Raw genomic sequence first — 12,329 nt, 5'->3', positions numbered from 1 at the left:
AAGTGCGTAGTGTCAAAGGAATAGAACCACCAGCATTCAAAAGCAGCTTTGTCAACTAGGCAATAAAACACTCTACAGCATATCCCTCTGTTGTCCATCATTGAAAACACTGGCAGCAAATTTGAAATGAAAAAAAAAAAAAAAAAAAGAAAAGAATAAAGGAACTATTACTCCTTTTATTTTCTCTGTTTAAAAATCAAACAGAAAACAAACATCAATTATTACACACTAACATCTTCAAAGCCCATTGTTTGTACAAGAGATAGACTAAGAACAAAAATGTGTTCACGGAGATCGAAACATAAGTGAGTGAGAGTGCCTCTCACACAGCTTTCCGATGGCACTCAGGAGGAGCCACTTCGTAATCGCCGGCACTAAACAAAGTTGCAGAATTCTTTGCCAGGTACTTTAGGAAATCGTGAAGATAACTGAGTAATAAAGCAAGGCTCTTCTCATCCAGAGGTGCATAGGCCAACATTGCTCCAATTCGTACAAATAATCTGAGGAGATGTGGCGCTCCATACACCTGGGACATGGGTGCGTCGGGATGATCTGCAAGAATTTCGGCATACTGTGGTCTCTCAAATTTGTAGAGTAGCTGGGTGCCCAACATTACGTTGAAGTGTTCTTTTATCCCTGCCACAACTTCATTAACCGCATACTCCTTATTACCTGTGTTAGGTAGAGTACTCTTAACCACAGTGAACAAAATGTACTGCATAGAAGTAATGTTTTTCATCTAAGAAATAATTTATCTTTTCCTTTCTAGATTTGATTCAGAATAGAGTGAAAAGAACATTTTGTTCCAGAACTTGTTCTCTTTCTTACTAAGGGTGACTCTGAGTTCCTAGATAGAAAGTTAAGATTAGATCTTATAATTTTTTTTTTTGTTTTTGAGATAGAATCTTGCTCTGTTGCCCAGGCTGGAGTGCAGTGGTACAATCTCAGCTCCCTGCAACCTCTGCCTCCTGGGTTCAAGCGATTCTTCTGCCTCAGCCGCCCGAGTAGCTGGGACTATAGGCGCTTCCCACCACGTCAGACTAATTTTTTGTGTTGCCCAGGCTGGTCTCAAACTTCTGAGCTCAAGTGATCTGCCCGCCTTGGCCTCCCAAAGTGCTGGGATTACAGGCGTGAGCCAACACACCCTGCCAGATCGTATACATTTTAATATCCATAGCCCTATGCCAGGACTCAGTAAAATGTATACATTGAATGCCTTTGGGCTGGTTACTTACTTTCTCTGAGCAATGTTTTCACTATTTGTAGGACTGATGATGATGATGATGATGATGATGATAATAATAATAATAATAATAATAAAAAAACCCTGGCTACCATTGAAGTACGCTGCACCAAGTACTTGACCTATGTTATTTTGTCCCAGCCTAATAACATCCCTGTGAAATATTATTCTCATTTTAAAGGTTAGGATTCTGGTGGGGCGAAGTGGCTCACGCCTATAATCCCAGCACTTTGGGAGGCCAAGGCGGGTGGATCACCTAAGGTCAGGAGTTAGAGACCAGCTTGGCCAACATGGCGAAACCCCGTCTCTACTAAAAATACAAAAATTAGCCAGGCATTGTGGCACACACCTGTAATCCCAGCTACTTGGGAAGCTGAGGCAAGAGATTCACTTGAACCTGGCAGGTGGAGGTTGCAGTGAGCTGAAATCGCACCACTGCACTCCAGCCTGGGTGACAGAGTGGGACTCCATCTCAAAAATAAATAAAATAAAATAAAATAAAATAAAGGCTAGGATTCTGGTTGGGTGTGGTGGCTCACGCCTGTAATCCCCACACTTTGGGAGGCGAGGTGTATGGATCACTTGAGGCCAGGAGTTCAAGATCACCCTGGCCAACATGGTGAAACCCCAGCTCTACTAAATATACAAAAATTCACTGAGTGTGGTGGCAGGCACCTGTCGTCCCAGCTATTTGGGGGGCTGAGGCGGGAGAATCGCTTGAACCTGGGAGGCAGAGGTTGCAGTGAGCCAAGATCCAGCCATTGCACTCCAACCTGGGTGACAGTGAGACTGTCTCAAAAAATAAATAAATAAATAAATAAATATGAAATAATAAAGGTTAAGATTCTGAGGTTCACAGAAGATAAGGTACTTACTTAAGGCTATAACCACCTTATAAATTCACTGGAAAGATAAAATTAGCAATGTACTTGATCATGCTTTGAAAACTGTTTAGGCTACATAAATGTAATGCTGCTGCTACTCCTCTTTCACTGTTTGTTCCTTTTGTCAGATGATCCAGCTTCAAAGATTTTACTTTATTAACAGCCTTCCCATTGAAAGAAGAAGGTGCTTTGCTAGAAGGTTTATGGTACATTGTGTCCCAGAAGTGCAGATTTGGTGATGACAAGAAATGGTTGTTGCCAGGTCATTTTCGAATCAGCTAGATTTATCTGTTGTGTCACCAAATACCTCTGCTGTTAGCTGAGAGAAGGAATGAAGAGGAACTATGACTGTTTGATAAATAAGACCCTTTGTAAATATTCTGCTTGGAGCTCCTCCCATTCCCTCACCATTAAAGTAGATTAGTGCCTAGATTAAAATCACAAAAGCCAAGAAATTCAGATCTAAAGTTTTAAGGTTGAAGTATCAGTCTTAACTTATGAGTGCAAAACCAGGAATCTTGATAGGATCAAGATCGTGAGTTTGCTCCGAATCTCTTGGTTTCTGTAGAGCTGAGATTCACTATAATATACAAAGTTGAAATACTTTAAAACTTCATAACATAGCAAAGACAGGATTATAATTATAGAATAGGACTATCTCCCAACTTGTCACTGGAGGAATGGTAAAGTCAAATTAGAATAGAACTACTGATTACTGTGGGGAATTACCTTTTATTTCTGAAAACTGTATTTCTCTTTGGTTTAAAAAATACCCTTTTATGGGGCAGTTTGATTTTGTGCAACGTTTTATGCTTAAAAAATCTAATAGGAGACCTGATGGAGATATTTGATCATTTATTACCCATCTACACATTTACTAGTAATGATGAAAGATTTGTTGGTTGTCTAGTTTATCTGAGAGAGAGTGATGAGCCGCACCAGAAGAGAGGGTGGGAAATCTGGGCTCAGTGCCCAGGATTTTTCTTTGCTATTTGGATCACTGTGTTTGCTAGAATATTTAATTAATCCCACTCTTGGAGTAATGCTTATTGCTGATGGCCATTGCTGAGCTGAAATATTAAACCATATGTAATATATCTTCAATAAAATTTAGATTTAAAAGTCCCTAAATGATGTATGTGTTTGACAGTCCTTAATGAAAACTGATTAAAGAAATTCCAGAGAATGGATAGGCTTAATAGTAACAATTCTTTTCATTCATGTGAAAGGAAGTTTGGTATTATAAAATGAAACATAAGGAATTAGCACAATATTTGGGGTAGGGCTGTACCAGTTCTTGAATATATAGGTTTTGGTTTTTAGTTTTGTTAAGTATTTGGCTCTTCTACTGTATGTCTGGTGAGGGTCTTTCCTGAGTTATTTAAGACAGTTCTTTTTGGAATACAGTTTAGCCATAGGTAGACTATCAGGGAACTCTGATAATTCTCTTTTGAGTAATTCAATACATGGCATGATTTTCTCTTACTATTGAACCAATGCCTCAGCAAAGGGTTAGAGGATTTCTGCTGTTTGTAGCGAAAATCTTGTGCCAGGAGCATTAACCTTGACGTTCTATACACTTTGCAGGTCAGGTAATTACCACAGTTATCCTAGTTACTTATTTAAGGATGTGGCAAGGAGAGCCTCCAAAAAATGAACTGATAAATGTGAGTGGAGGAAAAAAAATCAATTTCTTTTTTTGAAAGGACAGATCTAGAATTGTAATGATGGAAATAATTCTAAGATTCAGTTCAAATAGCTCTTGAACAGGTCAAAACAGGCAAAGGGTCTGATGTATTGGACTGTGTCTGGGTAGTCCAGGGATAGAATATTAGAAATGAGACAGTACTTAAGAATTTGGTCAAATCGAGTTGTCTTCAAACTTTGTAACTCCTTGAGTTACTTTATGCAAACAAATTCTTTTTTTTTTTGAGACCAAGTTTCACTCTTGTTGCCCAGGCTGGAGTGCAATGGTACGACCTCGGCTCACCACAACGTCTGCCTCCCGAGTTCAAATGATTCTCCTGCCTCAGCCTCCCGAGTATCTGGGATTACAGGCATGCGTCACCATGCCCGGCTAATTTTATATTTTTAGTAGAGATGGGGTTTCTCCATGTTGGTCAGGCTGGTCTTGAACTCCCAACCTCAAGTGATCTGCCCACCTCAGCCTCCCAAAGTGCTGAGATTACAGGTGTGAGCCACCACGTCTGGCCTACAAACTCTTATATACTTAATATGTAAAACAGATTTGAGGGGAGCTATTCTCCTTGAAGCCAAAGAGCTTGCACCTGTTCATATGCTTCCCCCTTCTTACTTCATTATTAGCAGTCTGAAAATCAGTCATCTACTTCAACTCTTTCATTTGACATATATGAGAATTTATTTCTAAGAGGAGTAAACTGATTTGTTCAAGGGTGTATAACTAAACAGTGTCAGGGCTTAGTCTCAGACCTGTGCTCTGCTCTGTTACATACTTTCTACTTCAAACACTCTCTGCTTCTTGCAGGGAATTTTGGTAAGACAGTAATCCTCTCTACTAGAATTCTAGGAAAAAGTAATGTAGTCAGGGGTTGCAAAGACAAGTGGGGTATATGGGTCATAAACATTATTCCTTAATACATTCATAAAATAGGCATTTATTGATCATCTATTATGTGCAAGGCACAGCTTGAGGCTACAGAGAAAGTACAGAATTCCTGAATGGAAGAAGTCATGTCTTTACTATTCTTTATCTACTATTCTTTCTCCTTAAAAATATGAACAAAGCAATAATTTAGAGAATATCAATCATACACTCACTATAGTGTTTTTGGGTATAGACTCTGGAGTCAGATTACCTAGTTTTGAAGTCTGGCTCTGAAGTTATCTTGGGGAAATCACTTAACTACTTCTCCCCGTCCCCCTCCCCACTTCCACTCCCACCTCCTCCTTCTTCTTCTTCTTCTCCTTCTCCTTCTCCTTGCCCTTCTTTCTCCTTCTCTTCCTTCCCCTTGTTTCTCCTCCTCCTTTTCCTCCTCCTCCTCCTCCTCCCCCTTCTTTCTCCTTTGCCTTGTCCTCCTCCTCCTTCTCCTTCTTTTGAGACAGGGTCTTGCTTTGTTGCCCACACTAGAGTGCAGTGTGTAGTCATGGCTCATTGCAACCTCTGCCTCCCAGGCTCAAGTGATCCTCTCATCTCAGCCTCCCAACTAGCTGGGAATACTGGTGCACCCCATCTTCTTCTTCTCCTTCTCCTTCTCCTTGCCCTTCTTTCTCCTTCTCTTCCTTCCCCTTGTTTCTCCTCCTCCTTTTCCTCCTCCTCCTCCTCCTCCCCCTTCTTTCTCCTTTGCCTTGTCCTCCTCCTCCTTCTCCTTCTTTTGAGACAGGGTCTTGCTTTGTTGCCCACACTAGAGTGCAGTGTGTAGTCATGGCTCATTGCAACCTCTGCCTCCCAGGCTCAAGTGATCCTCTCATCTCAGCCTCCCAACTAGCTGGGAATACTGGTGCACCCCACCATGCTCAGCTAATTTTTTTTTTTTTTTTTTTAATTTGTAGAGATGAGGTCTTGCTATATTGCCCAAGCTGGTCTTGAACTCCTGGGCTCAAGTGATCTTCCTGTCTTGGCCTCCCAAAGTGCTGGGATTACAGGTGTGAGCCACTATGCCCAGTGAAATTGCTTAACCTCTCATGCCTCAGATTTCTCATCTGTAAAGTAGGAATAATATGTTACTACATCATAGAATATTTGTGAGAATTAAATTAATATATACATTCATTTATTATACATCCATTTTTGATATATTAGAATAAATCTTAGCTACTATTATTATGTCTTATGTCAGTCACCATGACAATTTGAGAGTCTCCTCTAAATCAGTGTTTGGCTTCTTATGTATATTGTTCAACAAATCATATGGAATTGTATTTTGCATACCTAAGTTACTAAAGCTTTGTCAATTCAATTTAGCAAATAGTTTACACCTATACAGTATATATAATATATATAGTATGATATGCTTCACTCACTCATAAATATATATATTTTTTGAGATGGAGTCTCACTCCGTCACCCAGGCTGGAGTACAGTGGCGTGATCTCTGCTCGTTGCAACCTCTGCCTCCTGGGTTCAAGCAATTCTCATGCCTCAGCCTCCCTGGTAGATGGGATCACAGGCGTGCAGCACCATGTCCAGCTAGTTTTTTGTGTTTTTAGTAGATATGGGGTTTCCCTATGTTGGCCAGGCTGGTCTTGAACTCCTGGCCTTAAACTCCTGGCCTTAAGTGATCTGTGCACCTCAGCCTCCCAAAGTGCTGAGATTATAGGCATGAGCCACCTCACCTGGACTTATAAATCTTTTTTTCTGTTGTTTTGTTCAAAGACAGAGTCTTGTTCTGCCACCCAGGCTAAAGTGCAGTAGTGCGATCATAGTTCATTGCAGCCTCGAACCCCTGAGCTGAAGTGATCTTCCCACCTCGGCCTCCTCAGTGTCTGGGACTACAGGTGTGTGCCACCATACTTTGCTAATTTTTAAAAATTCTTTGTAGAGTTAAGGTGTTGCTGTGTTTTTCAGCTGGTCTCAAACTCCTGGACTCAAGTGATCGTCCTGCCTTGGCCTCCCAAAGTGTTGGGATCACAGGTGTGAACCACCACGCCTGGGTCACTCATGACTCTTAAGATGCTTTGTATGTCTCCAATGGGATTCTTGATGATCAGAAGTATGTGACATTCACCAGTGATATCCTTAGGCCATCTCTTATTCTTTTCAATACATTGGTATCTCCTCAAACAAAAAGTAAGACTTTGGGCATGGACATCATCATATGTGTCTCTTTATGTTTCTAGAGTCCAGGCCTGTAACTTGAGATGTTTTCTATGTATTTATGTCACAAATTCTATTGTTAGTGGCAACATCTCTTCTCAATTTTAGTTTTTCTTTTCTAATTTTAAACTATCAGCCTAGTTATAATATCTTCTGTACTAATTTTTCTTTGTTCCACTGGATCTAAAGTTAATAAATTTGTTGAACCATGAATAAAAGCAAAAAGCTAGCACAGGTAGGTACAAGCCATATGCATTGCTTTAATGAATAGTCACTGTGACATATGGAGGAGGACTGCCCGATTAATTATTGGGTTTGATGGAGTTGCTGCTCGCCTGCATGAGTTAGTCCAGGGGCCAATTTATAGTGTTAAAATCCTGTGATGGGCTGGTCTGACGGATAAACAAAGTAAATAAATGAACCAAGTTGATTCAGTAGCCCAGATAATTTGCTAGATTAGCATGAAAACATTATATTGCTTTTTATTTTTTTGAGACAGGGTCTCACTCAATCACCCAGGCTGGAGTGCAGTGTGCAGTCATGGCTCACTGAAGTCTCGACCTCTGGGGCTCAAGCAATCCTCCTGCCTCAGCTTCCTGAGTAGCTGGTACTATAGGCACACACCGCCATACCTGGCAATGTATTTAAATTTTTTTTTGTAGCAACAGGGTCTCACTATGTTGCCCAGGCTTGTCTCAAATTCCTGAGCTCAAGTGATCCTCCTGCCTCGGCCTCCCAAAGTGTTGGAGTTACAGGTATGAGCCACCATATCCGGTCAAGAATTAGTAATATTACTTAAAATTTGTAGTATATTGGGGCACTGGAAAATAGGCATATCTCCAATAGGACTCTTCAGATTGTGAGTAACCAAAAACCCAACTCACACCAGATTGAGCAAAAGGTGAAATCTACTAGCTCAAACAACTGAAAAACTCAGAGGTAAATTTTTCTGACTTTCATTTACACTTGATCTAGGGGGCAACGTCTGTTAGCTTAACTCTCCTCCATACTGGTATGCCACAAGGAGGCAACATGCCATTTAGCAACCCTATGCCTATATCTTCCCAGGATTCAGCCCGGCAAAAAGTAGAGTGATTCTTGGCGACTACTATATGAGCCTTGGGCATTGGAAGAACTTAGGTCATAGGTCAACCCCTGAGTCAACAATGTTAGTAGGAGGATTTGATACCCTGATTGGCCGGGACTAAGGCACGTAGTCTCTTTCTGGTGGAGCCCTAGAAACTACATGGGAAGGTGATGATTTTCCAAAGGACATTTGAGTAGCTCCCAGAAATAATAAGGAACAGACAAATATCTATTAGAAGGGAAAATAAAATTCTTTTTAGACAAACTAATATCAAAATGCCAGATAAGAAAACAGACATTCTCATATATTATTTCAAGTGGGCTATTTGGGAATATCTACCAAAAATTCAAGTGCACATTGTCTTACACAATTTCACATCAAGAAATTTATCCTACAGATAAATCATACCAGTGTACAAAGATGTGATTTAAAGGATGATCACTGAAGCATTGACTGTAACAGCAAAACACTGTCCATTGACATGGAAGTTGTTAAATTATGATACATTTATAGAGGAGAATATTCCACAATTATTTTTAATGAGGTAGATCTATATGTTCTAATATGGAAAGAAGTCTATAATAAATTAAGGGAAAAAAAGCAAATTGCAAGAAAATAGGCAAATATGGCCCTGCTTGTATAAATGCATAAAAATATCTGGAAGAATATCTGAAAGTGTTTAACACTGTTTATTGCTGGGGAAGAAATTCTAGGGAGTTAGGAGTGGCAGGAAGAAGACATTTGCTTTTCACTTCATATCCTGTGGGGCTTTAATTTGTTTACCTGAGTATGCATTACTTTCATTACTTTAAAAAGTCAGTCTAGCCGGGCACGATGGCTCATGCCTACAATCCCAGCACTTTGAGAGGCCAAGGCAGGAGGATCACTTGAGCCCAGGAGTTTGAGACCAGTCTGGGCAACATAGAGAGACTCCATCTCTACAAAAAATGGAAAAAAAAAAAAAACAAAACAAAATCAGCCAGTATTGTGGTGTGTGCCTGTGGTCCCAGCTACTCAGGAGGCGGAAATGGGATGATGACTTGAGCCTGGGATATCAAGTCTGCAGTGAGCTGTAAGTATGCCACTGCACTCCAGCCTAAGTGACAGAGTGAGACCCTGTCTCAAAAATAAATAAATAAATAAATAAATAAATAAAGGAATTCCCTTTCATTGAGCACATGTTATGTTAGTTGTTGTATGGCCTTGGTAAACTCAGTTAATTTCCCTGACCCTCAGTTTCTTTATTTTTCAAGTGGGGGTAATCATATTAATAATATTTGCCTTACATTGTAACTGGGAAATTGTAGAAAAAATATGCTAGATGTTGAGTGTAGTGGACATTTAGTAAATCATTGCTATTATTCATAGTAATTACTTCAGTTTATGAGTAATTACTTCTTTTTCTTTTTCCTTCCTTCCTTCCTTCCTTCCTTCCTTCCTTCCTTCCTTCCTTCCTTCCTTCCTTCCTTCCTTCCTTCCTTCCCTCCCTCCCTCTCTCTCTCTCTTTCTCTCTTTCTCTCTCTCTCTCTTTCTTCTTTCTTTCTTTCTTTCTTTCTTTCTTTCTTTCTTTCTTTCTTTCTTTCTTTCTTTCTTTCTTTCTTTCTTTCTTTTTTCTTTTTGTTTTTGTTTGAGACAGAGTCTCACTCTGTCACCCAGGCTAGAGTCTAGAGAGCAGTGGTACCATCTTGGCTCCCTGCAACCTTCACCTCCCAGGTTCAAGAGATTCTCATGCCTCAGCCTCCCAAGTAGCTGTGACTACAGGCATGTACCACAATACTCAGCTAATTTTTGTATTTTTAGTAGAGACAGGGTTTCACCATATTGGCCAGGCTGGTCTCGAACTCCTGGCCTCAAGTGATCCTCCTGCCTTGGTCTCCCAAACTGCTGGGATTGCAGGCTTGAGTCACTTTGCCCAGCCTATTTTCTTTCCTGTTCTTCCTCTGGAGAAGTAGTCATCAGGCATGACCTCCCATGGGTGCTCACAGGAGATGGTGCTATGCATGTGCAGAACTTCCCAGGTCAAGATCCACCACATTAGACCCACTGAGTGAGCCCCTTGTCATTGCATGCGATGGTGATGATCACGTAGTATAGAGGAGAATATGTGTGACACAGAGCACACATAGGCAGGTTAACATACAATATCCCTGTGAAAGGTTGGTGGTCAGCCCTGGGATCCGTAACCATCAGAAGACATGGCTCCCAGAAGGCTGCCTGGATCTGGTTAATAAAGTCACCCAGAAATAAGTGTGGTTCCAGTGGCAGCAGCAAACTTCAGCATAGCCTGCTGGCTGGCATTCCTGAAGGATGTGACACTGACAGCAGCTGAGTTTCCAAATGGCAACAATGGCACAAGCTGCCAGCCAAAGCTTCTTGCAGGTCCTCTTCAGATTTATGATGTAGATGCCATCACTTTTCCTTTTGTAGTGTATCATCTGGAAGTCAAGGTTGGTGCCACCTAAGTGGATTCCTGCTGGAAGGAACGTGAGGACATTCTCCTCCTTCATGTTCAGGGCAGCAAAGGCTCCAAACATTGTGAAAGTTTCTCTTTAAATTATGACATGCTGTATGGATCTCTGTCTGGGGAGCATGGACAAGTACACCCAAAGTTTGATTGCTAGTATAACTCATTCTTCTGTGGCTAGAAATCCTGAAGAATAAAATGTTAAGGGAGTTATTATGCTGACTACAACACCCAGGCTTAGGAACTAGTGAGCATAAGACCTCAAATTTCTTTCTGGCTCTCATTATGAAAGTCATGATTGTTTCCCTTGCGTCATCCTCTGCATGTGGCTTTTCATCTTACATTCTGGCTTTGCTCCAGGAGACACACTGCCTTATGCCAGGAACCTGGTGGAAAGGTCACCCCCAGAATGGCCAGGCTGGGAAGAGCTCACTTAACAGTGTAGGTCCTTAACTGCATTTCTTCATGCGCCACCTTAATGGCAAATAAGCAAAAGTGAAAAATTCCAAAGGGGCCTAAAATTTAGATTTTGGCCTGATAGTATAACTAGAAGGTTTTTTGCTTTGAATTACCATAACTAGGAGTGAGTGAGTTTCTGTCATTTCCCTACCGAATAAAATATTGAATTTATGATGAATGGTTGTTAAATAGAGTGATCTGGACTTATTCTTTCCAGCCTAGTGAGACCCATCCCAACCTTTTACAGACAGTTTCTTTAAATATAGCATGAGAAACCTCAGTGTCCTCTGGAGGGTTCTGTAAATGGATGCCAGCCCAGTCTTTATTAAACTGGGCTTATATGTCATATAATTGCCTGTCTTGACATACCTCTTCCCGGCTTTGCCGGAAGGGTTTGTTAAGGGTTCTTTTCTGCTGTAAATGATGATCCTTGGTGTTTTTCTTGTTGTTTTTGTTGCTTCAACTTTATCTTTTTCTGTGTTGTTCCCGAATTTTTTGAAGTTTCTATCTTTCTCAGTTTGTTTTTTTTTCCTTTTAAATCTACATAGATGATGTCTACTGATTCTCTTCAATCCAATTCAAAGTCCTATAGCAAACATTTACTGACCACTTACTCTATACAAAGCATACTCGTGCTGTTTTCCAAAGTTTCAACATAGTTTTAGAGTTGTAACATCCAATATGGTAGCTATTATCTATATGTGTCTATTTATATGTAAATTAATTAAAATTAAAATTTCAGTCGCTTTTCTGTACTAGCCATATTTCAAGCGCTCAGTAGCCACATGTGACTAGTGACTACTGTATTAGCCAGTGTGGGTATAGAAAGTTTCCATCACTGTGGAAAGTTCTACTGGACAGTGCTGTTACAGTGCATCAGTTATTTAGAACTACAACTCACTACCTGTCTTTCATTTATAAAATAGTCAAAAACTCCTCTCTTCCAATCAGAACTTTTTTTTTTTTCTTTTTTTGAGACAGGGTCTCATTCTGCTGCCCAGGATGGAGTGCAGTGGTGTAATCACAGCTCACTGCAGCCTCAAACTCCCCGGGCTCAGTGATCCTCTCACCTCAGCCTCCTGAGTAGCTAGAACTACAGGTGAGGGCCACCACACCCAGCTAATTTTTGCATTTTTTTGTAGAAACAGGATTTTGTCATGTTGCCCAGTCTGGTCTTGAATTCCTGAGCTCAAGCAATCTGCTCAACTCAGCGGTCCCAAAGTGCTGGGATTACAGGTGTGAGCCACCACACCAGGCCAAGAACTTAGTTTTTAGCAAGTCAAGTAAGATTTATTGAATTTTACTGTTAGACACTATGGAGAACACAAGGACAGATAAAATATATTTCTTGTTCTTAAGGAGCTTAAAATATATTGAGGAAAACTGACACATAACAT

The 12,329-nt window shown here is 40.6% G+C and overlaps 1 pseudogene; it reads right to left on the bottom strand.

Moving 5' to 3' along the window:
* Positions 1-322: 322 nt before the first annotated feature.
* Positions 323-10,543, bottom strand: LOC126948502 (40S ribosomal protein SA-like; annotated as a pseudogene).
* Positions 10,544-12,329: the final 1,786 nt, after the last annotated feature.

The sequence above is a fragment of the Macaca thibetana genome, chromosome 1 (assembly GCF_024542745.1).
Source record: "Macaca thibetana thibetana isolate TM-01 chromosome 1, ASM2454274v1, whole genome shotgun sequence".
In the NCBI taxonomy this organism is placed as follows: domain Eukaryota; kingdom Metazoa; phylum Chordata; class Mammalia; order Primates; family Cercopithecidae; genus Macaca; species Macaca thibetana.
Note: the sequence above shows the minus strand (reverse complement) of the source record. Positions and strands in the feature narration are given on the sequence as shown.